The sequence below is a fragment of the Lissotriton helveticus genome, chromosome 4_1, assembly GCF_964261635.1.
Source record: "Lissotriton helveticus chromosome 4_1, aLisHel1.1, whole genome shotgun sequence".
NCBI lineage: Eukaryota > Metazoa > Chordata > Amphibia > Caudata > Salamandridae > Lissotriton > Lissotriton helveticus.
Genome location: NC_136063.1, coordinates 1,529,822,177 through 1,529,849,777, shown reverse-complemented (window position 1 = coordinate 1,529,849,777; position 27,601 = coordinate 1,529,822,177). Strand labels below are relative to the sequence as shown.

General features: G+C 45.0%; 1 protein-coding gene across 1 annotated transcript in view; it reads right to left on the bottom strand.

Moving 5' to 3' along the window:
- VAPA (VAMP associated protein A) overlaps positions 1 to 27,601 on the bottom strand; it is a 283,543-nt gene that overhangs the window by 17,099 nt on the left and 238,843 nt on the right. The gene's annotated exons all lie outside the window — the stretch shown is intronic.

The following is a 27,601-nucleotide window of genomic DNA, read 5'->3' as shown; positions in this document are numbered from 1 at the left end:
CGCAGTACCTTCACCTCAGCAAAACTAGACGCAGCGACCAGACTGTGTGGGGGAAAAAAAATATCAATGCATCGTGCCTGCAGCGTCATTGCTTTGCTGCATCCAAGGTACTTTCTCAGTGGCCCTGTAGACTGTCTGCCCTCCATCGCAATAGGCCTGAACTTTGGATTTGTACTGGTCTCACAACCTCAAGTAATCATTTGAATGCTAGTGACTTCTAAGCACAGTTTTGCATTTAATCCTTAAAAAAAAAAATCATCTTGACCTCCACCTATTGCATTTTTATCGTTTTGGTCTCATTTTGCTCAGATAAATATTCTCTATTTTTCTAAATCTGTGTGGAGTCTCTTTGTAATTATTCACTGTGTTGCACAAAATACTTTACACATAGCCTCTTTAGATAAGCCTGTCTGCTCTGTGCCAAGCTACCAGAGGGTGAGCACAGGTTATTCAGTGTGTATTTAGGGTACCCTGACTAGATTCTGGCGTGGCCTGGGTGCATACCTCAGTCAATCAGGAATCTCATTTCTAACATTCCACACATCCTGGATAACAATTTGCCTCCCAGTAGGCATTTCAAATGAACTACTTCTAGCTCACCGACAGGAGGGTTGGAGAATTTATAATGAACAAAGTAATCAATATGTGCATTTTGAATGCGTAAAGAACACTTTACTTCCCTTCGGTAACACTTTTGCTGGTGGATAAAGTATCTGCCTGTGGGTTCCTCACTTTTTTAATTCTCCCCTGTGCCAGCATTCTGTGGAAACTTTTTTCCTAGCTATCCCACATCTACGAGGACATCACAGTGGCAAGGCTCCGCTCGAGATTCTGTCCGACGTCATCAGAGCCACAAATAGACCTCGGTGTGCTGACGTTTATTCCACCCATTTTTTCGTGCCTCCGAGGTGAATGGGTGGACCGACAACATAATTGAAGAATACACAGCATACAAATATAAACACAAATACACAAAGTATAAAGAATAATCGGAAAAGCAACTAAGCATTTCCTATGACCGAAAAGCAAGGCATTCAAAAGACACAGGAAAACAACCATGTCAAATAAATTTGGTATCCGAAGGTGGACAACGGTGAGGAGGGTGTGTCAGTGATGAATCCACAGGCAGATACTGTATCCACCATAAAAAGTGTTATCAAAGGTAAGTAACTTGTTCTTCTGATGGATACATCTGCCTGTGGATTCCATACCTTTTGAAATGAATCCCACATTAGTCCCAGTCCAACTCCCGGAGGAGGGGGTCAACCTGCTTATACCAAAAAATCCTGAAGCACTGAGCGTGCAAAATGGCCACCCCTCCTAACCTCCGAATCCAAGCAGTAACACTTCGCAAATTTGTGGAAGGATGCCCAAGTTGCCGCTTTACAATTGTCAACAACAGGAACACCTCTAGTCAAAGCAGAAGACGACTTAGCTCTGGTGGAATGAGCTATAATACCTTGAGGCGGTTCCTTCTTGGCCAAGGCTTAGCCTTTCTTGATGTACAAGATGATCCACCTGGAAAGAGTCTGCTTGTGCACAGCCTTGCCCTTCATTCGTCCAACATAGCCAACGAAGAGCGGATCGTCCAGCCTCAGATCCCTGGTTCTGTCTAGATAGAAACAAACAGCTCTTTAGGGTCGAGGCGATTAAGTCTCTCCTCCTCCTTGGAAGGGTGAGGGGGAGGTTAGAAGGTAGGTATGGTAATGGATTGCCCAAGATGGAAAGGGGTAACCTCCTTAGGCAGGAAAGCGGAGAACCAACTTTTCTGCATGAATGGTCAAAACTGGAGGCTTGGAACCAAGCGCCTGAAGCTCACTTACCCTCCTGGACAAGGTAATAGCGATCAACCTCAACGGATGACTATAAAGAGGCTCAAAAGGAGAACCGATCAGAAATGTAAGAACAAGATTTAAATCCCACGAGGCATAATGAAAGGAGTGGGAGGAAACCTATTGGTAAGGCCCTTAATGAACCTCATAACACTGGGGGACTTAAATAAAGACGGCTGGTCTGGCAAACAAAGGAAAGCCGACAAATATCCCTTTACCGTAGCTATAGCACAACCCTGCTGGGCCAAAGAAAGAGTAAGCCCTAGAATGTCAGACAAATGGGATTTCAAAGGATCAATAGACCTCTCTCCACACCATTTAACAAATTTTGATCACCTAGAGGAATAAATAGATTTGGTTGAGTGTCTCCTGGATGATAAAATAAAATCCCCCTCATCAGGTGGGAGAGAGAAAGAACTCAGATTGCCCTGTTCAATCTCCAGGCATGAAGATGCAAGCTCTGGAGGTGGGGGGTGTAGAACCGGCCCCTGCGAGACGAGATCTGCCCTGAGAGGGAGACGGAGCGAGAGTACGATGAGAGGTGAAGTAGATCGGTGTACCACACCCTTCTTGGCCAATCCAAGGCGATCAATAGGACTTGGGCCCGGTCTTGGCAAATTTTCCCCAGGACTCGAGGAATCAAAGGTACAGGGGGAAGGGGGTAGTAAAGGAGTTGTGAGCTCCAATCCAATTGATACGCGCCCCCCAATGCTCCCTGCATCGGAAACCGGAGAGTGCTGAATGACTGGCAGTGCATGTTCTCACAAGTGGCAGGCAAAGTGGTCCAACCGAGGAAATCCCCACATCTTTAGGACGAGATGGACTACCTCTGGAAGAGGCCGCCACTTGTGATTGGCTGAGTAATGCCGACAGACTGTCCACACAAACATTCGAAACACACCGGACAGATGATTTGCCATTACACAAAACTGATGGCCCTGAACTCAGGACCAGAGTCGCAGAGCCTCTCTGCAGTGGAGATACAACCCTACACCTCCCGGTTTGTTGATGTACCACATCGCTGTAAAGTTGTCCGTCAGGACCTGAACTGACTGACCGCAAAGGGATAGAAGGAAGGCCTTTAGTCCTTCAGATCCCCCAGATGAGCAACACACCCTAGAGTGGAGGCATCCGTGATCACTGTGGCCACCGATGGAAGAAGCTGAAAAGGCTTTCCTTGAGACAAGTTGCCCTGCACACTCCACCAAGACTGATCCGCTGCAGTTTCTCTGGAGATCCTGACCGACTCCCTGAGATAACCATTGTGCTGATACCACTGCCTGCGGAGGCACCACAGGGATACCCTCATGTGCCAGCGTGCATGGCTGACCAACAGAATACAGGATGCGAACGGACCGAACAGGTGTAGGACCTTCAGGACTGGAACAACCGCTCCATCGTGAAACAAGGGAATCATTTCCTGAATGTCGAGAATCCTCTGAGGAGGTGGGAAGGTTTGACACGCTGTAGTATCCAATACTGCCCCTATGAACAGGATGCGCTGAGAGGGCACCAGGTGAGACTTGGGCACATTTATCGAGAAACCCGAAATGTACAACAATCACGCCGTTACCTGCAGATGATGAAGCACCATCTCTGGCAACTTTGTTTTGAGCAGATAGTCGTCCAGGTAAGTAAAAACAGGAATCCCCGACTTTGAGATGTGCTGCCACCCCCCCCCCCCCCATCACCTTTGTGAAGACTCAAGGTGCGGAAGTAAGTCCAAACGGGAGGAGCGCAAACTGGTAGTGTTGGGACCCTACCGTGAAATGAAGATACTTCTGATGCAACTTCAGGATGGGGATGTGAAAATACGCATTCTGCAAATTGATAGACACCATCCAGTTTTCCTGCTGCAGCGCCAGAAGAACCTGAGCTAGGGTCAACATCTTGAATTTCTCCTGCCTGAGGTAAAAATTCAAGACCCTGAGGTCCAAAATAGCCCTTAACCTGCCATCCTTCTTGAGGATCACCTCTTTCGCACCTTTTGCAATAACACAAGAACCTCATGCTGTAGAAGCAGCAAATAGTCCTCTGAACACTGCTCTGGAGAGGAGGGTAAGGAGGAGGAAACTCCCGGAAGGGAAGGGCGTACGCATTTTCCACAAGATTCAAAACCCAAAGGTCTGATGTCATAGATTTCAAATCTTGTAGAAAATGGGATAACCAACTCCCTACAGGACCAGCATGCTCCAAGATGGGGGATCTAGGGCTGCTTTCCAGAGATACCAGTGGCAGGGGCAGAAGACGAAAAGGAGGAGGAGGAAAGTTCATGGGCTGCACCCTGCAAACAACTTCTGTTCTTCCCTCAAATGGAAGATCGAGAAGAGTATTCTGTACATTAGGAGAGAAACCTGAAGACCTAAGCCAGGCATGCGTTCTTGTAGCAATAGAAGAACCCATTACGCTTGCCACTAAATCAGCAGTGTCCAAACCATATTATAACCGGACGAGCAGCCGCCTGGGTATCCGCCATGATCTCCTGAAAGGAGCTTCGATCATTCTCCGGCAAATTTGGAACTAACTGTTTTGCTAAGTCCATCAAGGCATGAATATACCTCCCAACAAGCAGGTTGCATTGGTGGATTTCAAAGCCATACTTGAAGAAAAGAAAACCTTTTTGGCGGATTGTTCTAATTTTTTCGAATCCCTGTCACCAGGAGTCTGAGGGAAAGACCCCGTTGATTGCTTTGAACAAGAAGCCTGCACCACTAAACTTTCAGGAGAAGGATGAGCTGAAAGAAAAGCAGGATCATTTGGAACAGGCCTGTATCTTCTTGCTTTAGTCCTTGAATCCGCCAGTGCAGAAAGGAGCTTCCTCCACACCTCCAAAATAGGCTCAGTCTAAGCTTCATTAAACAGCAAAAGAGGCTCAACCACAGACTAAGGAGAGTGTAATACCTCTGTCAGATTATTCAGTCCGAAATCAGCAGTGGGTAGCTGAATATCTAGAAGTTCAGCAGCCTTCCTAATAAGCGCATGATATGGTGCAACATCTTGCGAGGGTAAAGCCTTTGGAGATGAAAGTTCCCACTCTGGGGAAGTGTCTAATCTGCTTGCCTCCTGAAGGCCTTCAAACTCATCCTCTTCAAGCTCACATTCTTAAGCCTCATCCTGCTGATATTCCTCTTCCTCTAACAGTCTCTGTGCCTCTCTCCTAGATCCCATCTTCGGAATAGGAATTGGTGTCGAAGGCGCCAAACACAGCGCCGAAGAAACTGTTGCAGGCATCGAAGGCAAATATTCCGACACGGGAAATGGCGCCGCTCAAAGTCGAGAAGAGCAACCACCAGAAGGAGCCGGCGACAGAGACCAGCGTCAAGAACCTCGGAGCCGGAAACAGCCAGGACGGCGCCATCACCATAAAGGGCACGAAAGGTGCCTGGGCATATTGCTGAGAAATGCCCAAATTAAAAGCATGTGGACCCCACGGGGCCCAAAGGCGCACTGGTAGGGTAGGCTGCTCTTGCAAACATGCCATAAATCACATTGAGGAAATGCATGGATATGACCCAGGCCAGGAAAGGGTGGATAAGGAGCTGTATCTTGATCCACACGTGCCCGAGAAGGCACCAGTGACGTTGGACCCAAGACAGGAGATGCCGCAGGTACAGGTTCATTAGAATCGCTCAGTGCTGGTCAAGAACTCTGCCCAGGAATACCATTCGGCATCGGTGAACGAGTCAGAGAACCTCTGAGTCAGAGAGCGAGCCGGAGTCGCTGGAGGAGGAGATGGAGAGACGACATCGCTAGAGCCATGCCTCAAAGCCGGAGAGGGTTATCTCGAAGCCCTACTGTAGTAATGAATGTCCACACGTGGATTTATTTCTGGTACGTTTATTCAGTAACAATCACCATAGGTGCTCCCAGCTTGACAGGACCTCAAACAACAACATTCCAATGCTGCCTTCAGAGACAGCTACAGGTCATACCAAGTGGGCAGGGGAAGGGAGGGGGGAAACAGGGAGTATGGAAGATACCAAGAGCAAAGTTACAACACATCATCCTCCCTAGGGAGACAAAGGGGTGGGAGGGGGAAGCAAAGGACAGATGAGAAAGCGAGTGGGAGAAGAGGAGAGAAGGGTGAAGAGTGAGGCAAAGAGAAAACGGAGGAAGATGGGCGAGAGAGAGAGACAGTCAGAGTGAGTGAGAAAGAATGGTGAGACCAGGGGAAGCAAGGAGTCAGTAATGGAGAAGGAAAGAGTTCAATGAACGGAACAGCAAAAGAGAAGAAGCAGGGAAACGAGAAGGTGGGGAAGGGGAGGTGCTCCAAACACCAAAGCCTGAGAAGGCTGTCCCAACGGGGTGGAACTGTATCAAGGTAACTGTAAAGGAAAACTATAACCATCCTCTATGAGGAACTAGCAGAAGAGGGGGGGGGGGAAAACAAGGCAGGGGCGGGGGATCCTGTTCTACTGGATCCCACACTATATACTAGCTTATGTCGCAAAGGGATGAGGAGCTAAGAGTCACAGTAGGAGTTGCAGGAACTTCCCATCCGTAAAGCGCGTCCACAGCCACCCCACCTACTATTCTGCTGTCTAATTGATGGACGTCATGAACTAGAGTACTGCACTTCTCCTACTAGTCCTTCCATCCCCCTAAGGAGGAATGATACTGGAGGTAGCGCTCATAATTACTTCTTTGTGCAGACACTTGGGCCAGGACGGTGCCCGGCAGCTCCTTCTGGCACACCATGTCTCTATTACAGTGTCATCAACGGTGACTGGTCTAGGCCATCTTTTGTCCTTCCTCCCTTGGCCATTACCAGCAACCAATACTTTCTTGGCTTCCTTATCACACAGCTCGCGCTTAACGACTGGATGCACTGCTGCCCTAATTCCGTTCTCCTGTTTCATCCCGCATGTTCCCTTGGAGGACTCAGAGGTGTTTTCTGGATCTTGAAACTTATGCTTGCTCCTATAATCATAGCGTGAACTCTTCTGACCTGACTGGACATTTGGTAGTACATCTTTTAGTATTATTCTTTGCGTTTCCTGACTCTCTCTCTCCACCTTCCCACTGTTGGGCCTTTGAAGATATTTACCTTTCTTCTCACTCTTCAAACTTGAGTCCACTTCTCTTTCCTTTTGACTATTGACCACATACTCCTCCCTCACTTTAGTCTTGAACTCCGACGGCATGGTCATTTGCCCCGTCTCTTTGCAATTGAATAGATTACCCTTACATTTTATCTTTTTCCACTCATTTGCTGTTGCACTTATGCGTTCTCCCTTCCTTTCGAGTTCTTCTTCTTCACCAATTAAACCTTCTCTGCTTTTACTCTCTTGTTTCTTACGTATTTCTCTCTCATCCACCAAACATTGGTAAGAGACTCGTTTTTCTTTCATGTTGCCTTTGGCTATAATTCCCCCTTGTTCTTTAATACTGGCAGCCCCATCAAAAACTTCAGCACCCTTGGAGGGAGGCGTGGGGATCTTCGTTGCACCACTCTTTGATACACTCATGCTTTGTTTCCGTGCCTGCTCCCTCATTTGTTCTCTTCTTCTTCCCTTTAGTGATATTCTCAGTTTCATTTGATCCTCCCACCCTAGCATGGCGGGTACACTTTCTGTTACATATATGGTACTCCTAGTATGATTTCCCTTGTACATTAAATCCATGACTTGGTATCCTATTACTCTAATCTCCTCCCCTGTATACGACTTCGGGGATATGTTTGCCTCTTTCAATACGTTTCCATATTTTTTTTCTAACTTACAGTTCCATTCACTCTTGCTTATCATACTATGACGTGAACCTGAATCTGATATCATATCTACCTTCACTCCGCCTACACAGATAGTACACCCCGGGTTTATTTTACTTAGATTGGCTTCCTCGTGGCCACCCCTCCTTTCCTTCTTCACTTCATCTCTTAGTACTTTTCCCAACGAGACCTGTACATAAAATTCATCCAACACCCACAAGATGTCCTCATAAATATTCCTGATCGTTCCTTTCATGAATGCCTTTTCCATTTCATGGTATTTTTCCCGTCCCCCAGTTCCTAAACTGTATAGTAATATTTCAGTTTTTTCTTTAGGTACAAAGGGCACGGCTTCTTCTTCCACAACTGATATGTAATTCTCAAAATATACTTTCCATACCCTCCATTCTGCAACGATTTGATCATCCCCCCCCATAAACGGCACAGGAGGTGAAAAATTGTACTTCTGGCCCCACTCCATGTTGAACACACTGTTGTCTAAGGGGTACCCGTGAAAATATAAAGTTCACCTCCTACCCCAAGATAGCGGAACGAGCGTGCCTCGTTGTACTCTCTTACGCCCACCTGGCTGACAGAGATGCGCCGGGATGGTGGGCTAAGTAGAGGGGGAAGACGGGAGTTACACTGAATACGAAGCTCTGGTCTAGGAGGATGGGTCTGGTTCCAAACTACGGAGTGAAAAGATGTATAGGTGTATTCACAGCTGCAGCATATGCTCTACACTCATTAAATTTGCATCTTAAGGCCTGTGAGTTTAGGGGATTCCTCCACTCCAAATGCTCCCAATGACCCTGAAACAGGAACGAAGTCTACTCTGACCCGTGAAACTGACACTTCCAGTCCCGCCAATTTTCTTCAGAGGCTAATATTCTCCCTTAACGAGCCAATGTGCGTATTTGTACACCTTTATCATCTTTTAATATCCCCCACACGTCTTCTCCGTCCTTGTATATATATATTTTTTTTTTTCCAAACAGGAATTGTAACGAGAGTGCGATGAAAAGAATGGCCCACAGGGTGGCAGAGCACTCTGGCGCTCGATCGACTACGAGCTGTAGGGGGCGACTCTGGTGCCTGTCACACTTCAAAACTTTGCTCTGCTGTGTAGGAGGACTATAAATCTACAACTCACTTTCATCTTCTCCTCACGATCAATATCTTAGGTGCGCCTTTTGGGAATTCATGGACCAGTCACATTACTATCGATTGGGTTGTTCCCTTATCCAATACTTCACTAGCGCGCACCCTCCACGTTGCGCAGGAAGCCCTTGAATACTATTTCAAATTCTAAATCAAGGAAGTTCGTTAAAGACTCACTCAGATTTCTCCTTTAAGGATCAGAAAAACCCATTTACTTATTTCATAATGACCCCCTCCCCGTACCCACGATGTCATAACTCGACTCCTCAGGGGGAGAGTTGGTCAGCCGACCGGATCTGAATTTGGGACGTTACTGTCCGAGTGTACCTCTACGTGAAGCGCTGAACCCTCGGTCTCCTCAGAGCAGCTCCCGGCTGGGGCCGTGTGACATCTTGCCTTTAGCACCTCTCCGCATATCGCCTCTCACCACCTCTTAGTGCTTTATCCCGCGAAGACGGACCTCCCTTTCCTTGTGTTTGGCTCCCACACTCGGAATGCCCCGCTCCTACACCAGTCCGACTCCGCCTGGGGCACCCTCAGGGATGTTTTCCGTTGTCACTCCTTCCTCATCGACTCAACTGTCATGCGCTGAACAGGGATTTTCTTCACTCATTATTGCTTGAAGTGTCCACACGGTGGCAGTGTCTCCCCTGTGTTGGCAATTTTCGGCGGTATTGGAAGAGAATAATAATGGACGTGACAGAATCTTGGTTGCACCCAGAAAGGCTGAGGAGAGTTTATTTTCACACGCCAAACATTTCTGATTCCCCACAGTATCACCTTCAGAATAAGAGTACGCAGGGCACTCCAGCCTCGATCACTTCCTCACTCGTCCCTTTTTCACACGGACTTTTCCAACTTCATTGCCAAGGCTTTTATTCTCAACTTCAAGACGCGGCGAGAACGATCAACTCCAATGTCGTCCCCCGCTCAGCCCAGCTCTTCTCATGCGCTTCAGCAGATCACCTCACGAACTTTTCGCCATGTACATGGGTCTCACTCCTTCCCATTACACACGGACTTTCACCTTATTCTGAGCTCCGCTCAGCTCTTATCATTAGTTTAGACTGCTATCCTCACGATATTTCGCCAATTTCAATGCTCTTCAACTCGGGTCTTACTCCTCTTCACCAACTCAATTTCATTAGAACGCCCGACATGGATCATCACTTCACGTGCCTCAGTTGCTCCCTTCACAGACTTTATCCTACAGAGCTCTTTTACCAACTTCATCACCAAGGCTCATTAAATCACTTCAAAACGCGGTGGGAACAATTAACAGCAATTTCGTCTCCCGCTCCGCTCAGCTTTCCTCATTAGCTTCAGCTGCTCACCTGACGAACTTTCTCTCAGTTTAAAGTTCATCCACTCGGGTCTTACTCCTCATCAGCTTCTCAATCTCCTAGGAACGCCCGACGCAGCTTATCAATTCATTTCTTCATTTTTTTTTCCTTGTCCAAGCTCAACTCATTCCAGGGGAGAGCACCCCACTGACCCTGGCTCAGCTCCGTTTCCCTCGTCGCCACAAATGTAGTAATGAATGTCCACACGTGGATTTATTTCTGGTACGTTTATTCAGTAACAATCACCATAGGTGCTCCCAGCTTGACAGGACCTCAAACAACAACATTCCAATGCTGCCTTCAGAGACAGCTACAGGTCATACCAAGTGGGCAGGGGAAGGGAGGGGGGAAACAGGGAGTATGGAAGATACCAAGAGCAAAGTTACAACACCTACCTTTCGACGAACAACGTTGAGAGCCATGCCTTCTCTTTTTGTGCATCTTCGAGTTTGAGGCATGCAAAGTCAACGACATCTACCTTTTTCGACCTCTTTTCTCCTTCCTAGCCTTCACCATGAACAACTTTGCCTCACGCTCCTTCAAAACTTTCGGGCTCATCTTCCGACAGCTGGTGCAGCCATCGACGTCATGGTCGGAGGAGAGGCACCTCAAACAGTCTTCATGGGGGTCTTGATCGATATATGGCCCCCGCATTCTATGCAAGGTTTATACCGGACTTCTTTGACGCCATTGCACTGCCACTCCAAGGGAAATAGCAGACACAAAGTAACCTAATAAGTAAATGGAGAGTCCCAGTAAACTGTTACGTGTCGTCTGCGCGGAAAAAAGGGAACCGACGCCCGCATGCCGATGAGGTCTATTTGTGGCTCCGATGACATCAGACGGAGTCGCGAGCGGAGCCGTGCCAATGTGACCTTGTCGACGTGGAAGAGCTAGGAAATAAAGTTTCAGCGGAATGCTGGCGCAGTGGAGAATTCAAAAAGGTGAGGAATCCACAGGCAGATGTATCCATCAGAAAATGATCTTACTAAAGTATTGTTTTTGAACTGAGGATTTCAAATGATTTATCTTGCCATCCTCAGACATGTAGTACCAGCATGCTCGGGAAGTAAAGGTTACTTCCTTTAAACCCTAGTTCTGGGTATCATTATTAACCAAACAAAATAACTCCACCAATGTGCAAGATTTAGTAGAATGCTTTTCAAAGAGAAAATAAATCCCCTCCAAAACATTTTAAACAAACACCAATTACAATTCAAAATAAGTGTAAAAAAGTAACTAGGATGAACCACATTTATTGACTTTTCCTTTTAAGTCTAAAAGTGCAAGAAACCGCTTTAAAAACACCAGCAGCAACAAAACCTTCTTAAAGCCAAGTAATGTCTTCAACAGAAACATAGAATCCAGGGCAGTGTCCATCAGCACATTTTGACAGCAATTCAAGCAAAAACACCATATTCGCTATTCATTCATTAGCATTCTGTCTTAGTGAGGTAGGTGAGTGAGTTGCTTATTAATTTAATCAAGATGCCCACAATGAGTTTGTAGGATAACTAGAAACATTTTGTTTCAATCGCATGACCTTTGTTAATATTTACAAAAAAATGTCAGAAAAGGCAAAAAATTGTGGGTGATCAGCAAGGAGCCAGCGAAAATGGCCACAGGTGGATGAAGCTTCTCGATGAGCATCTTAAAGCCACCTAAAATCCTGTACTAAACGTTATATGAGCTACATGAACATACACTTGTAAGCAGAAATTATTTCAAACATAGGGTGTAGCCATTGCCAATATTTTCACATACAGGAACTGAAGAAAACAATACAGACAAAAAACCCCACCCACCTGGTCTATCGGGTCCTAGAAACAAGCTGATACATGGTGGAGCCAACAGCCTGAAGTGATGGCGTGGTCCTCAGTAAGTGATAGAGCTTGCCCCTTAGTACGAGGTTGCTCAAGGAGAGCAGCCCAAATATCAGTCAGTTTGAATGGCGTTTCCAACCAGTAAACCACGTTCAACAGTCCGGTGGGGAATCCGTTTACAGTCCAAGAAGAATGATAGCTTATACCGTCTGAAAGGAAAAACAGGCCCAGGGAAATAGAAGAGGAGGACAACTGTTTGTAAATATAATGCCAATCAATGTAAACTCCAGAAAAGATGCCCATAATTTATTGAAAAACAATGTTTGAGAGATAGTCTTGAACTAAGTGTGGTAGGCACCGGGACTGGGGGTTAAGGTGTTGTTTAAACAAGTGCACACTACATGCTAAACCAGGAACATACATAGTCTTGAGGCTCGAGTGAAGCAAGGCCAGGAAAACAGACAGGCTACAATAGGAACCAAGCAAGAACTGAAGAGGAATCCAGGTTGTGAAAGACACTCACTATGTCGTGGCCGGCACTGGTATATGACGCTGCTAGCATTCCAAGATTGTTGATGTCATGTTGTATGGAATGCTGGCAGAGGCAGTTGTAGATGGCGGACCGGCCAGCCTAGCGCGGATCTGCAATACAAGTAACCAGGGAAATATAGGCCATTTTGACTCACTTTTCATGGCCACTGCATGTTGTACGACAAATATTTGGTAAGGAGTAGGCTTTAAGAAATACTGTTGGCACTGAACCTGCGCAAGTTTCTCTGGTGCATAGCAGTTAGTGGCAGTTCTCTCCCAGCATCAACGAAAATTTTCGCCATGGTGTGGAGCAATGAACAAGTGATGGCACAACACAGCACTGGGGTGCAGATGCGGAAAAGCCAAAGTAGCGCAATATACGCCTGCAGAGTGTAGCTGTGACCAACTGCCTGCGGAAATCTGATAGTAGCCCGGCGTCAGTAGTGTGACAGCCATACTTAATTGGGCACTCAAGATAAAGCAAGTGCAATCTCCTGCAGTAAACAGCAACCAACTCAACGACCATTTTAAGCATACCGCAGCCATTAAGGACTGGGCTAATAAACAGGAAAAGTTTAATCGCCACCTGAAAGCAGGTAAAACTTTGAGTGTCATTTGGGATTGGGATCCAACGTACAGAAAGGAGAACAGGTGACAGGAGTAATCTTGTGTGCAGAGGATATTGCATAAGGGACATGGTTATTCTACCAAAAAGGATGTTAAGGTGGAGACTCAAAGCAAACACAAGGAGGTGATGGATAGAGCGCTAAAACTTTTCAGACACTCACCCCCAGTCACAGATCTGGGTTGAATCCATCTTCGTTATTTAGCTCACTTTGCCACCCAAGTTCAGACCCAGCCAAATGCAAATCAGTCTTGACCAAGTGCCTCATGGGAACAGTCCAGACCAAACTGCCAAGCCAGGTCTTCTCTGGACCGGAAACAAGCATCCTGGAACAGGTTTCGGGGTAACACCCCTCATCAGCCAGGCTAGCTTGAATAATCATGTTTCTAATTCTCAGGATCTGATTTAATTTTTTCTGTTCCGCAAAGGATGTTCCGTTGCGTGGCCAAATGTGCTCCTGTGTCGTGAAAGAATGATGCAGTTCTTTAGCGCACCCTTGCTTCAAGAACTTAATGATTGGTTCTTGTCATTTCGGCCTGTCTGGCTGCACTGCTTGCATCCAGTCTTCTGTTGTCTATGGCACACTTTCAAGTGTGCCCTCGACATATGCTTGAGAACACAGCTGGTTCAATCTATGGACATAGAACTACTGGTGAATCCTCTAAAGACCTGCTTGTTTCAATACCCTTTGCAGTTGCTGTTGCTTCAAAATGCATACTATGAGACTTCCTGGGACGCTTCAGCTCATGGCTCATCTGCAGTTTTGTTAATGGCCGTTCTTCATTCGGTAGCCGCTAAGAAGGCTGAATTGGATCATTGTTGCTTATTACAGGTGGTGCGATCGGTACCACCCGAAACACATGTAGATGCTGGGAACAGCATTGTTTTTTTCTACTCCTTGGAACGTTGAAAAATCTGGCAGTTTCAAGAAGTTTCAAGCAGTATAGCGCTTTTTAGTTTGGCCTTGTTTTTATCATTCCGAACTGCTTTTAAACTACACTGTTTTATTCACTTTTAATCTGATTTTTTATTTTTGCGTTTTTATCATTCCAAACTGCTTTTAAACTATACTGTTTTATTCACTTCAACAATCCTTTAATGATTTTATAAATAACACTATAAATGTTTCGCCTTGTTAGGTCTCGCGTGGCGTTGCAGCGCTAAGCGCTGCTCGCCTCAGCGAGATTTATTGTGAGCGAGGAGTTTCAGAAAAGGGCTTTAAGCCCCGACCCTCATTTACATTGACTGGCGTCACCATTTATGCTAAACTGTGGCCAGCCATTGGAAATTAGGCATTTTGGGTTGACGCCCTTTGGCCTCCGAGTCGGACTGGGTCGCCTGCTTTACTGCTGTCGCAAAGCACTTTCTTATCTTTATAGGGCCATGTGTTTCTAATTAGAAACACATGGCCCCATGCAGACAAGAGATACCCATGCTACGGCTGCTGCGCGGTCCTCTTTCACTTTCGGTACCGTGCGGATTTGTGTGTGCATTTGAAGAAAACGGGGAGGGAGAGACCAAAGAAGCCGACCCTGCTCTGCTGTCCCACTGCCCTCCCCCATACCGGATCCGACTGTTTCTTACCTTACTACCGGGCATCAACCCCACCTCTCTATACGCCAAGCTACTGCCACTTACCACCCCACCTCTTATCCGATTCCCAACCGTGGACGCCAGCAGTCACTGTTCAAATTTCGCTGCCGACTTCTTCACTGACACAGATACGCTACCTCACTCTAGCACGCTCTATACATCTAGCAACTAACATGTGGACAGCACGGATGTTCACAAATAAAACAGAGGCACATGCAGGGATCCTCAGCTAATGATCATTTTGAATTCTGCACAGCGAATGAGGATTGGCTGAGAGGCCGACAGTTGTCCAATCAGAAGTCATAGAAGTCGTCGCTCCTGCTCCCATAATGTGCTCAGCCATGGGATTGGCTGTCATTCCACCCGGAATTAGTGCTATTGCGAACTACTGTTGACCGTAAAAGATCAATGACGGACAACGGAAGTTGGGCTGATTTTACAGACTGTCTCTGCTAAAAACGGAAGGTGGACTCCTTATGTATTAAGTGAGTGCTTTTGTTTTGCGGTATCATTTTGTTTTGCGGTATCATCCCATTGTTCCTAGTGCGTAGCTACATTATTCAAAACGTTGTGTGCTTAATGTTGTTGTGTCAGGATAAATTGGAATTCTGAAAGAAAAAGCTACCGAAGATAAGAGGATGTGCAATGGGTCTTTGTTATGGTCTGATTAGTATCTTGTATGTTCATAAACCAAGTGTACCAGAGAGGTTGGATTGTTCTGCATGTTGTTCATTTTTTAATATTTTATGTAACTCAGTTTCACCAAAAATTCTTTATCGTGTCAAGAGTGGAATAGCATTTTTAATGCTAAAGTTTCACTATGAGGTCCACAGCACTCCCGTTTTTGTTAAGCAAACCTGGATCACTTCTCATGGTAGATTGTATCTCTGTAAGGCCGTTATTCGCTTTTAATAGTTACAAAGTATTTATTATAGTGCGCTTACTGCTAAATTACTGGATTTTCAGTTCACGCACATCACTTTGCAGAAGCCAGATTGATTGTTGGAATAAAGAAAATGATAAAGTGAGAAATAGTAAGGTCTTTTCCTTTTATCCAAGTATCAGATCTTACCATTTCGAAGCGATGTGCTAGAAAAATAGGTTCTCGTATATGAAGTATGATTTTCTCATTTCTTTTAATCAGCAGTTTGATTAAAATGTATTTTGATAACGTATTTTTGTGTATGTGCAACTTGACGAAAGAAACCGCTAATATTGTAGTGCTCATTAACATATTTTTGCCCCCATTTCCTATTTCACTTGTATATTTGTCATGAGTACTAGCCATAAGAATACTAAATAGGTGCTGAACCCAAATAGTGCAGTACGTATTTGGAAATTTGTGTAATGAGACCCTGATCTCCTTATCATCAACCTCGATCCACTGGTAAAATTACAAACCTCCTGTTTGAGTTTAGCATAGTAAGATATGAGCGGGCTGGGTGTCCTCTCTAACCTGAACACAAGTAGCTTTGATGATGTTCGCATATTTATGATACAAGTGTAATGCCAGTAAAGAGTCAATGCAGATTTGTAAGGATGAGAAGCAATAACTAATGTTATCAACAGCAATTTCGGTCACTGTGATACATGTAAAAATGGACACCAGTTAACCAGCTTTAAAATCTGTAAATGAAAAGCAAATCTTTACATGCAAACACAGAATATTACGGTTACTGGAAATGGTTCTGCCATAATCAGTGACACATGAAGACACTGCCCAATACATCGAAAATGTTCACTGTTGCAAAAAATTGCATATGGTTACAAACGGTTACAATTTCAGGGCACGATATAACTACACCATCCCTCAGTTTTTTAACCCATATTTATATTTTGTTTGGCTTGCGGTAGATCGTGCTGTAGTCTATCGTAGACTATCGTGCCGTGCTGCTACCTGTAAAAAATACACAGTTTCAGAGTTCCATCTACTCATATAGTTGTCGGTGGTCCTCCGTTTCGTGTACTAACTCCATACTCCCGATCGACAGGAGATAATAGCTCCTTCTTGCCCCGTATGAGACTCCGCTATGAGTGCGGTATCTGCGTGGGGGCCTCGCCCTTTTATAGCTTGTAAGTGTGTTGATTGCGTTTCAATTAGCATTGTCAAATGCCGGATGTAGTTACCCGCCCATATTTGGGTAATCCAGTTGTGGTTTAGGCTAATGGTTGTCAGGGTCCCTAACGTAAAGGGCGCTGTGGGACTCTGAAACTGTGTATTTGTTACAGGTAGCAGCACGGCACGATAGTCCCCTACGTTAAGAGGCTCATGAGGCACTTCAGATGGAACAAACAAGTATTCATTATCCAGGCTATCTGTAACCCCCAAATAGAATTATGACACAGGAACAGAAGTATTCTTAACAAATAGAGCGTGTGTTTTATGTTTCAAGTATGTATGTCTTGTCTTCGTTCTTTCTTTTACAGGGCACGACATCACGAGTAGTATGACGTGTCTAGTGATAGCAGCCCACACTATATATAATTCTATATGTATGTTTCTACAGGTCACTGTGCCTTACAAATATTGAGGATTGCATCACCAGATTACAGTTTTTCCTTTCCAGGTTTTGCGATTAGCAGAAACCATTGACATTCATGCTGTAGGTACATTTTAGCCTGCATTACACTTCACTTTTCTGTAATATTAAACAGATTTTTGAGTAGAAATACGTGAGTAAGGTAGGGGATTTGTGCACCCCGTCCAGAAGAAGGAGTTCATACTCCGAAAAATGTTGACTCACACAGGAGGTGATGCACATTATTCTGCATAAACACCTCCAATCTCACTTTAACAGTACCAGTACGGGGACCCATTAAAAAATGGTTTGTGTCTACCCCACAAGCCAGGTCCTTTTTAATTATCACTCACTTGATAGCCCCACCACTCAGGCACATTATTTTAAAACCCTCACATGCACCACACATAGATATTGAAGTAAGTGCTCCCGCGTAGTCGTAGGTCGTAGCACGCCGCATCCCGTAGAGGGGTGCGAAGACCCCAATGATTAAGCATGACACCAAGGGTCCTTTTGGTGTGTGAGGGGTATTTTACAAACACTGTGTGCTAACCACCATTGTAGGGAACACAGTCTATTCACAGTTGGATTCTGAACTGTATCTTCACCAATCTCATTATGATAAATAAGTTATTCTGTTTCTTTCTATTGATTATTGCAGTGCACGTATTTTACTCAAGAAATAGAATGCATCATTAAATATTGAAACGTCATGTTGTACATTTCTTGTGTATCTCTTTGGGTATGCATGATTAATGAGAGTAAAAGGTTCTAGGTCTGTTACCAGGATTTCTTTGGGGAGCTAGGGTTGCCATATTCTGAGGTTGCAAATTAAATTTTTTACAGTGTGAAGTTTGGAGTACAGATGGTGCACTGTGAGCTAGTAGGACCAACATATCCAGATGGTGTGCGTAGAATCAGTCTTGCACAGTTTTGATGTTTATGTTGTCTAACACACATACAGTTTTTACTGAGAAAGTCGAAGCCGTAGTTCTAGTACACCATCGTCGCAGTCTTTCAAAACCCCTGCAATTGCAGGTATCAATTAGCCAAACGCAAAGCAATGGCACAAAATAGCTAATTTATATTTAAGCTAAAGACCTGAAATTCAATTTCCATCAGGGCACTGTTTGGATTACACCCACATACAATGTAAATAGTGCTGATATAATATTTGTTCTCTATATATTTTTTCAAATGTATGCTGCTCCATACAACTCGTACAAACTTTTGTGTTCTCTCCCTTTCTTCCCTTCCAACTGTAATTGATGGTTTACTCTTTAAATACTGGCCTACAAATTATTACCGGTTGAGATATTGTGGACTGTTACACCTTAACTACCCAGGTCTCGACTGGGCTTATGGGTTATTAGCTGTGTTTTTTCTTGTAAAATGTTCAGGAAAGCACACTGTTTGATAATGTATACTGTGACCATAGTAAAAGAATTTTGTGCTTGCAGTCAATTCCATCTGTGGTGCTCCGATGTTTCAGTTCGCTCTCTTCCACCAGCTCCATCCCAGATTCCCCTTCCGTGTTTGGCTACTACCCAAGACGGTACTGCCACAACATCTGCTTTGTAGGACCTTGCTGTTTTGAGGCACGGAACCGGTCCTCGGAAGCTTGTTTCCGGTCCAGGGAAGACATGGCTTGGCAGTTCGGGCTGGACTGTTCCCATGAGGCACAGGGTCAGACTGATTTGCATGTAGCCATGTCTGAACTGAGGTGGCAGAGTGGGCTAAAGAACGGTGATGGCTTAAACCCAGATCTTTTGACTGGGTGTGAGTGTTTGATTGATTCAGATGCTCCGTCCATCACCACCCCCTTCTGTACCGTTTTTGGCTGCCATAATTGTGGCAGGGTTGCTCAGACGTGAGTCCCTTGCTCACTTTGCCACTGGATTAAAGTAAGCAGGGCTGAAGACGGCTGGAATTCCAGAAACCGGTCCTCGGAAGCTCGTTTCCGGCCAGGTAAGACATGTCTTGGCAGTTCGGGCTGGACTATTCTCATGATGAGGCACAGGGTCAGACTGATTTGCATATAGCCATGTCTGAACTGAGGTGGCAGAGTGGGCTAAAGAACGGTGATGGATTAAACCCAGATCTTTTGACTGGGTGTGAGTGTTTGATTGATTCAGATGCTCCGTCCATCACCACCCCCTTCTGTACCGTCTTGAGGCACCTGGCATCTACTGACAAACTTCACACTCCTCCAAAGTGAGACGCTGAGTGAGAAAAAATAAATGTTCAGTCCCTCGTTGGGATTCTATGCTGGGATCACTGGTGGACATCAATTTGGTCACATAAAGTTTCAGCTAGCAGGAATGACACCACTGGAACTATGGGAGCAGTAAAGGTCAGGGACTGAAGCTGATGTAAGTGGTCCATTGAAAGAGGGTTCCATGCTTAAAGAATTTCCATCAAAAGTGAACCGCTGATGTCACATCATTCTAAAAAGCTAATAAGTTGCAGAGAAGATGTAAACTCTAAACCCCATGTGCCAGAACATACTTACACCCATTTGAGGGACATCTAGAAACTTGTCCATCATATGACACTCAGGTAGCCATTTTCAGCCATGAGTCTCTTAAGAAGCCAGAACACTCACCTAGTGCCTTTCGGCTAAGCAGTTTGTTCACCATAAACAATTTGCTTTCAGTGCCAAACCAGATGATGTTTTAGGTAGTTGTCAAGGCACACTCTTCAGCATGATGTAGTCTCAACTTGAACAAGATTCTTTTGACATTAAAGGTGTTCAATCAGGAATGTGCTAAAAGTCCAGTAGTGTTACTCAGGGTCACTGGAATTATGTGATTCTGCGGCTTCTGCGTTTTCCACATAAGAATTTACCTAATTTTACATAAGATCCATTATCTGCTGCAGAGTCTGCAGATTTTTAACAAAGTTTCAATCGCAGTAAAGTTATTTAAAAAAGTGGTGTCAACATGTGGAAAAAAAACCAATATGTGGCAGGAGAGGATCGAATTAGGCAGCAGGGTTAGCTAAATTCTGGATCCAGAAAAGCCAAATTAGGTGGCACATTTTGTGATGTTACTTTATTATGATATTGTTTTTACACTTAACACTGTCTGGGCTTTGGTCTCACCCCATTAGTACCAGTTTAAGACCTTAACATAGCAATAAGCAACAGAAAGGTGATCAGTCAACCTTTGCAAAGGTCTGCCAATGCACAGAATCACGTGTTGCCACATTGTTGGTAACTTTTTATATGTTTGAGAGAGATTTTTGTAGAATCTGGAGACTTTGAAGGAAATTATGGGTTATGCAGCAAATTCATAATTATGTGGAAAACGCAGCATCTGCAAAATCGCATGATTCCAATGGCTACCTGCACATATTGGCTGTAACAGTGTCACAATAACTTAAAAAGGCTAACCCGGGCAGAGTTCAAATAGGTAAAAGGAAAGACCAATGCAAACAAATGTACTAATTATTCAACATGACCTTGTGTACGTTAGGCAATGCATTCCACTGAGAAATAAAAGCCCAAACCAGATCTCAGGTTTCAAGGTTTCTCTGGTCCCAAAAAGCTCTCAACACCACATTCATAGTTTTAAAAACCAGCATTAGTTATAATAGTAATAATAGGCACATTTATAAAGCGCATGGCAACACCCAACGGCATGCCCCAGCTCTCAGAAGGAAGAACCAGAGAGGAGCAATACCAGCTGAACGTCAGCCCTATTTAATGGAAACAGAAGGGCTAAATTAAGGGCCTCTACTAAAACAGAGCGGACTAGCCAGGTTTTAAACCTCTTTCGGAACAGTTCTCTCAGAAAGGCAAAAGAGCGGTCACCCCACTTAACTTTCCTCACCAGCTGGATTACTGGCAGATTAGAGCCTCAAGATTTAAGACTACCGATAGATTGATGGCAGGTCAGCAAAGAGGTCAGATATCGTGGACCCCGGTCATTAAAGATTCTATGGCAGAAACCCATGGCTTTAAACAATGTAGAGTGGCCAAAGCTGGCCCGGCAGGAGCAAGCCTAGGGAGATTTAGCACTAAGAGGGCTACAGCATTTTGAATTCTCTTTAATTTCTGAAGTCTCCCTTTGGTAACCCCTAGGTATAAGACATTGCAGTAATCTAACTGCGCGGTAACGGACGCCTGTACTATTAATATCCTGGCCCAGAGGGGAAGAACATCAAAGATCTTCCTCAACATTTTCAAGGTGTTAAAGCAGCGGCTATATGATGTTCTAAAGAGAACGTCGGGTCCTGTCAACCTCTCAGGTTCTTTACTTTAGCTTCGGGACTGAGGCAGAGCCCATTACATCGAGCCACCAGGCTGATGAGAACCTCAGTTTTATTAGCATTTAGTTTGAGGCAACTATTGGTCTATCGATTTATCACCTCCACCAAACACCTTTCAAACTTGACAGACACTCCATCCATCTCCTGAGATAAGCGGACTATTGAGTGCTGTCTGCAAAGGACACAATAGTCTCATTCTGACACTCCATCTCAGCCAGTAGGGGCATATAGATGTTGAATAACGTAGGGCTCAAAATAGAGCCCTGCAGCACCCCATGGGACAAGGAGATTGGATGCGAGTACAGCTTTTAGACCACTTGAAAGGAGCGGTCTTGTAGAAAAGATGTCAACCATCATCAAACAAACGCCCCCACTCCGCAGTCACCTGGCCGAAGCAGAAGTAGGCCATGAGACAAGGTGTCAAAGGCGGAGCTTAGATTCAGGATGATCAGCGCCGCCTTCTGACCCCCCCCCCCCCACCCCCCCCCCCCTTCCCCCACCCAATCGGCATGACGCCTCAGGGATTCAGTAGCCATTAGTAAGGCAGATTCCGAGGAATGGTACACACGAAAACAGACTGAGTAATAGATTGTTGGCCTCTATAAACTTGGTCAATCGACTAGTTTTTCCACCACTTCTGCAAAGAAAGGGAGCAAGAAGTTGGGTCTTAGGTCTTCCAATTGTGAGGGAGTTAGGGAAGGTGTTTATTAACTGTAGATTTCTTTTTTTATCAAGCATTTGTTGAGATGAAGTGCATGTTTACAATAGAGAATAAATGTGGAGCACTGTTGTGACAACAATTCCACCTACAACAGTTGCCCAAAAAAAGATTTAACATGTAAAAAAAATGTTTTTTTTAGAATCCGACCACTAGATGAACGATTGATAATATGAATTTAGAAATGCATTGTACTGCGAAAATGCACGTTTGTCAAGGTCTTGAACTGCAGGTGGACACAGTCGGACACTGAACTGTGGACAGTTGGACATGGGGCCAAGGTGCAGGATAGCAGGCACCGGTCACCAGCAGTCCTCATCCTCCACATTGGTGGCAACGATTTGGAAATGTTCAAAGGAATGCCTTAGTTGAGAACTTAATGAGTGTGCGTGCTTGGCCGTAGCATATAGTCCCAAGTCTGGTTAGGGCTGAATGTATCGGTCAGGCCCCTTGAACAAGAAACAGTTGTCGTTTCACAGGGTGGGGTTTGCTTTGTCAGCCCGCGTGAACAAGATGTGTAGAGAACTTGGTTGCATTCGCTCCATAGGATTTCTCACAAAACTAGGCAACGGAGTTTATGGGAGGCTTGGTTGGTCGGTGAACCATCCAGGCCAGTGGCAGGAGAAGAGTCATAGTTGGCCACATAACAGGTAGACAACCTTGGCATCAAAAATATAAGTGTAAGCAAATTAAAGATAGAATTGTTTAAGCCTTTAGCTCAAGCTGGGGCAGGGGTACTACGGTCTCTGCTGGAAGGCTGGGGACGCCAGCTACAGCAATTGTCCATAGCCGGCCAGGCTACTCCACTGTACTGCCCTGGGTATCCTGGAGAACTGAAGCTGCGCCAGGGGACTAAGGTATGGCCTGGTTGCCTAGGCCCATCTCCCAACGGGTGCTTGGGGTTGGCTCCGGGACGGTTATTTGGAGGACCAGCGGTTATGCTGGCACAAGCTCCCTCTGTTTTAGAGAGCAGGTGAGTTTGCTTTGTGGAGGACAACTTAAGGTGGGACAGCAGGGTTTGGTCCTGGGACCAAGTCAATTGAATCAGTCAATACAACAAGGGCCTGAGGTGTGGTCAACCATCACTTCTTTGGAGTAGTTTCTAGAAAGTGTGATGTATTAGTTATAGCGTATTGGCTAGGAAACTGCTTTATTAATTAGTTACATCCATGAGATAATCACAATGCTGGTCTGTATATATTGTAACCTAATACAGAAAATGTGTCTTTTTTGTGAGATTTAATAAATACAATCAAATCAAGGTCGGGGGGTAACTGTTCCTGAGATAAGGGTGTGGGTCTTCGATCAGAAGGGGGGAGGGATAGTCAAAAAGACTATTTCTTGTTGTCCTCACACACCCCTAGGAATGTCATGCTTTATCGGGCGGGTGCTCCTCGCCGGGCCAGCGCTGCAATGCCCTATGGGTTCCCCTGAAGTTCCACTTTGGCAGAGATCTTTCAGTTTGGCTGCTGTCTGAGGAGTGCGAGGGTGTCCTAAGTGGGGCAATACATTAGGTGTCTTGATAGTGGGCTAAAACCAACTAAGGGATGTCAGATTTATCCTTATGTTGACTCCCCTGTCAGGTTAGAAGGCCAAAATGGTTGGTGCTACTTATGAGGGTGGTAATGTGCCCAAGTAGCTAGTAAGAAAGTGCTGGTCGACATGTTGTGCACCTATATGGTCAATAAAAGATCTGCAGCGCTTCTTCGGGACCAAGAAAGGTTGAATTAACTACCCCACATTTTGAGCTTATTAGGTCACCCCTATGCGGGTGGTACCTACTTGTTTTGTAGTAAACAAAAAAAAATCCAACCTACAAAAAGACGATGAGGAACAAGATAACAAAATAAAATTAAGTAGTATTTCATTTCTGGCACTAGATTCCTTATTTACCAGAGAAATCCCCAGGGGTGGACTTGTGCGTACCAAGGGTGGGATACATCCAACACACAAAGTATGTTTCAATCATGAACCGATTGATTGAAATCTACCAGATTACCTCCCCCCTCCCAGACGACTGCCGATACAACCTTGCCCTTTCAGCACCAGAGTTCTTTCAAGCAGAGTCAGGGGTACTACGGTCTCTACTGGGAGGTTGGGTACACCAGCTACAGCTTTATATGAAAACTGACGATTTGTCGTGTTTATCAGATGTAATAAATATGGCCAGAGAATCGTATATTCTCTAACGCAAGAATGATGGCTTTATTTGGGTCCTTTTCTCAGTATCAGCTAAATGTTTATTGGTGTGTAATGTCTATCTAGTTTGATATACGACGGGTCTTTTTTTTTTTTGCAGAGTTTTATATAGCGCGAACTAGACCCGAACCGAATCAGGTATCAGAGCGCTCTACATATTTTCCAGTTACGTTACATTTTACGTTTCCAGTTACTTTCATTTTAGGCACGGGGAGATTAAGTGATTTGTCCAGAATCACAGGAGGTTTTGGCGTTGTTACCGAGACTCGAACCCAGATCCCCAGGTCCGAGGTCGAGCCAGCCGCGTAGCTAGGGGGGCGGTCCGCCCCAGGCGGCACAATTTTTGAGGCGGCCGCAGCCGTGCCGGCACTGGAGGCCCGTTGCGGCCTCTGTGACAGTGTGACGTGAGGTGACCTGACCTGCTTCGGTAACTGCAGGCTGCAGGCTGCCGCTGCATGCAGTGCATACAAACGCGGGACTTCGTTTTGCAATTTAACATCCCGTGTTTGCACTGTGCGGCTGTGCCTGCATTAGTTACTGTAACTGCAGGTCAGGAGTGCATCAGTGCTGACACAACCCCACTGATGGGGCGAACTAGCCCTCTGCAGAAATGTTCAGTGCAGTAGCTTGTGATAAGCCCCAATATCTTTCCATCATGTATTTGTCTCTTTCCTCGGCACAACACTGTGCATAGAAAAAAAATATTTCAATGCTTCTCTTTCCACGGAATCGTTAGTGTATTCATGAACCAATCAGTAATTACAGCACTGTTCTATGTCGATGATCCGCAGACTCTACCAAACTGTTAGAAATCTACAACCATAAGTAAATGGCGGGAAATGAGGTAATAAAACACCTGGGAATTAGGTTAATAAGATGGACTGTAATCGTGGTACCAAATATTCGAGACCCTGAATGAAGAGAGCACTAAATCATGTAGGGGTAGAGGCCCGAGAAAAAAATGGACAGCGTCACCCTGCAATATGGCATTGGGAACAAAAGACATAAAAAGCCTCTTGCATCTCAAGGGCCCTCCCGCTATTATCAGACACTGTAACTTGTGACGTGTTAAATAAAAACTCAATGGGGGCGACTCAAAGGGAGGCATATATGAATTTGCTCATTTGAATCCATCTCCAACACTTACTAATGCTTGCACCATGAAACATCATTGCTAAAAAAAAATGTTTTGCTGATTTTGAGCAGTGTTATTAAATATACCTCCCAAGCTCCCATTGCCTTTTAATTTAATATGCAATTGGTGTAACTTGAAAGCTCAACTATTCATTGATAAATAGAAAAGATGGCTGTGGATTTATAATAGGTAAGTCTACTATAGAAAGATCGTCTCACATTTTCATGTGCTAACATTTGGTTTATCATTTCTTACAAAGTCAGGAACCTGTTTCCGATCACTATTATTAACAGAACACAATAACTAACTTTTCCGATCCCCAGTTGGAAAACCCCACTCATGCCTGATAGCAAACTGTACTTCACAAATGCATTTTATATTAATGACATCCATGAATACGGAGTGGTAACAAAAGTGGGCCTACTTTGTTAAATTAATCTTTGAAATCTATTAAGGTCTACTGCATGGAATGTATAAATGAATATTATGAATACATCTATTTTTTTTTAATGGAGACTCTTGCATCACATCAAATATGAGCTAGTTTTTTCCAGGGGCAAATAAGTGGATAGGCAAGAATGTGTGGTTTGTATATGACAATGTATATTATATGTGTGTGAGTAAAGTTTGTCTATATTCTTTCATTGGAAAATAAGACCCACTCATGATACAGCTCTTTCTGTGGAGTAATATTATCTTACATAGCCTAGGATAATGAACTAATAAGTGGGCTATGTGTATCCAAGGAGTCTGAAGGAGCCCGGTCTTTCCATAGGTAATCAGGACTTTTGGACGTGGTCCTTTTTGCAGGGTCATCCCTGAACTGTTTGCCTTCCTCCTATTTTGACCTGTTGTTGGCTGTTTTATGACTCTGGGCACTTCACCACTTTTGGTCAGTGCTAAAGTGCATATGCTCTTTCTATTGTATATTGATGTATGGATTAGTGATTCCATGATTGTCTGGTTTGGTTTACCAGTCAGACCCTACTACAGTGCACCAGGAGTGCCCAGGGCTGGTAATCCAAATGCTGCTGGTGGGCTTGCAGCACTGGTTGTGCCACCCACAGAAGCAGCCTGTAAAAGTGTGTCTCAGGTCTGCCATTGCAGAGCCTGTGTGCAGTCTAGTACTGCCATGTTGACTGGGCAAGTGCACACACTTGCCAGTCCCTGGGCTTGTGCACCCACTTGCCAGTCCCACCCACCTGCCAGGTCCCCACTGCTTTAATGGGGGGACTATGATGTATAGTCATTTAATGACAGCTGTAGATGATGGATCCCTCAACAGTGTCATGTATGTGCATGTTTGCATTGTGCTGAGGGGTAATTGTTCACACAGCTCTCTGATGGATGTCACATGTGGTTTTTCTGAGTCCCCAGAGAGATCATGCAGTCTGTGTGTTCACTTTTGTACTGCCAGTCACCGGTGTATTCAACTGTGTAGCCTTTGACCATGTCATGTATGTGCATGTAACTTGCATTGCATGATCGAGGTAACTATTAGCAGGGATACTACGTATCTCTCGGACGTCTATCAAGTGCGCACCGTCTTTTTTTCCCAGCACTCCCCCTCCCCCCAGGGGCGGCAATCTGAAGGATAGCCCCGGGCGCCACAAGCTCTAGCTACGCCCCTGGGTCGAGCACCCTAGCCGTTAGGCCAACTCCCTCTTGCTGCGGACTCACCTGTGGAGGTGAAAACTTTGCTAAATTTCACACCTTTTTTGTAAGACGTTATGCGAGGTACTTCAGTTTGCTCATGTTTACAGGATTTTGGACAAGATGGCCATTTCCTAGACGTGGGAAAGCAAAAATCTGAACTTTTCATTTCACAAGTCTCCATCCCAACGAAATATCTCTTTTGAAAAATCTTTGGCACTAGAAGGCTGGTATTTAAACAACTGAAGACATACCATGCTAATACTGAAATATACTTGTTACGAGTCTATTTGGAACCTCATATTGATGCTAGTATTCGAGACGTGGGATGGACATACCAAAGTACTAGGACAACAAAGGAATCAGCAGTGGTTCAGCATTCACATAGGCAGCAAACCTATGCCTGCAGAAACAAAGTTGCAGGTCTCTGGAAAGGTTCGATAGCATCCATGCAAGAATGTATTTCATGGACTGCGATGTAGTAAAG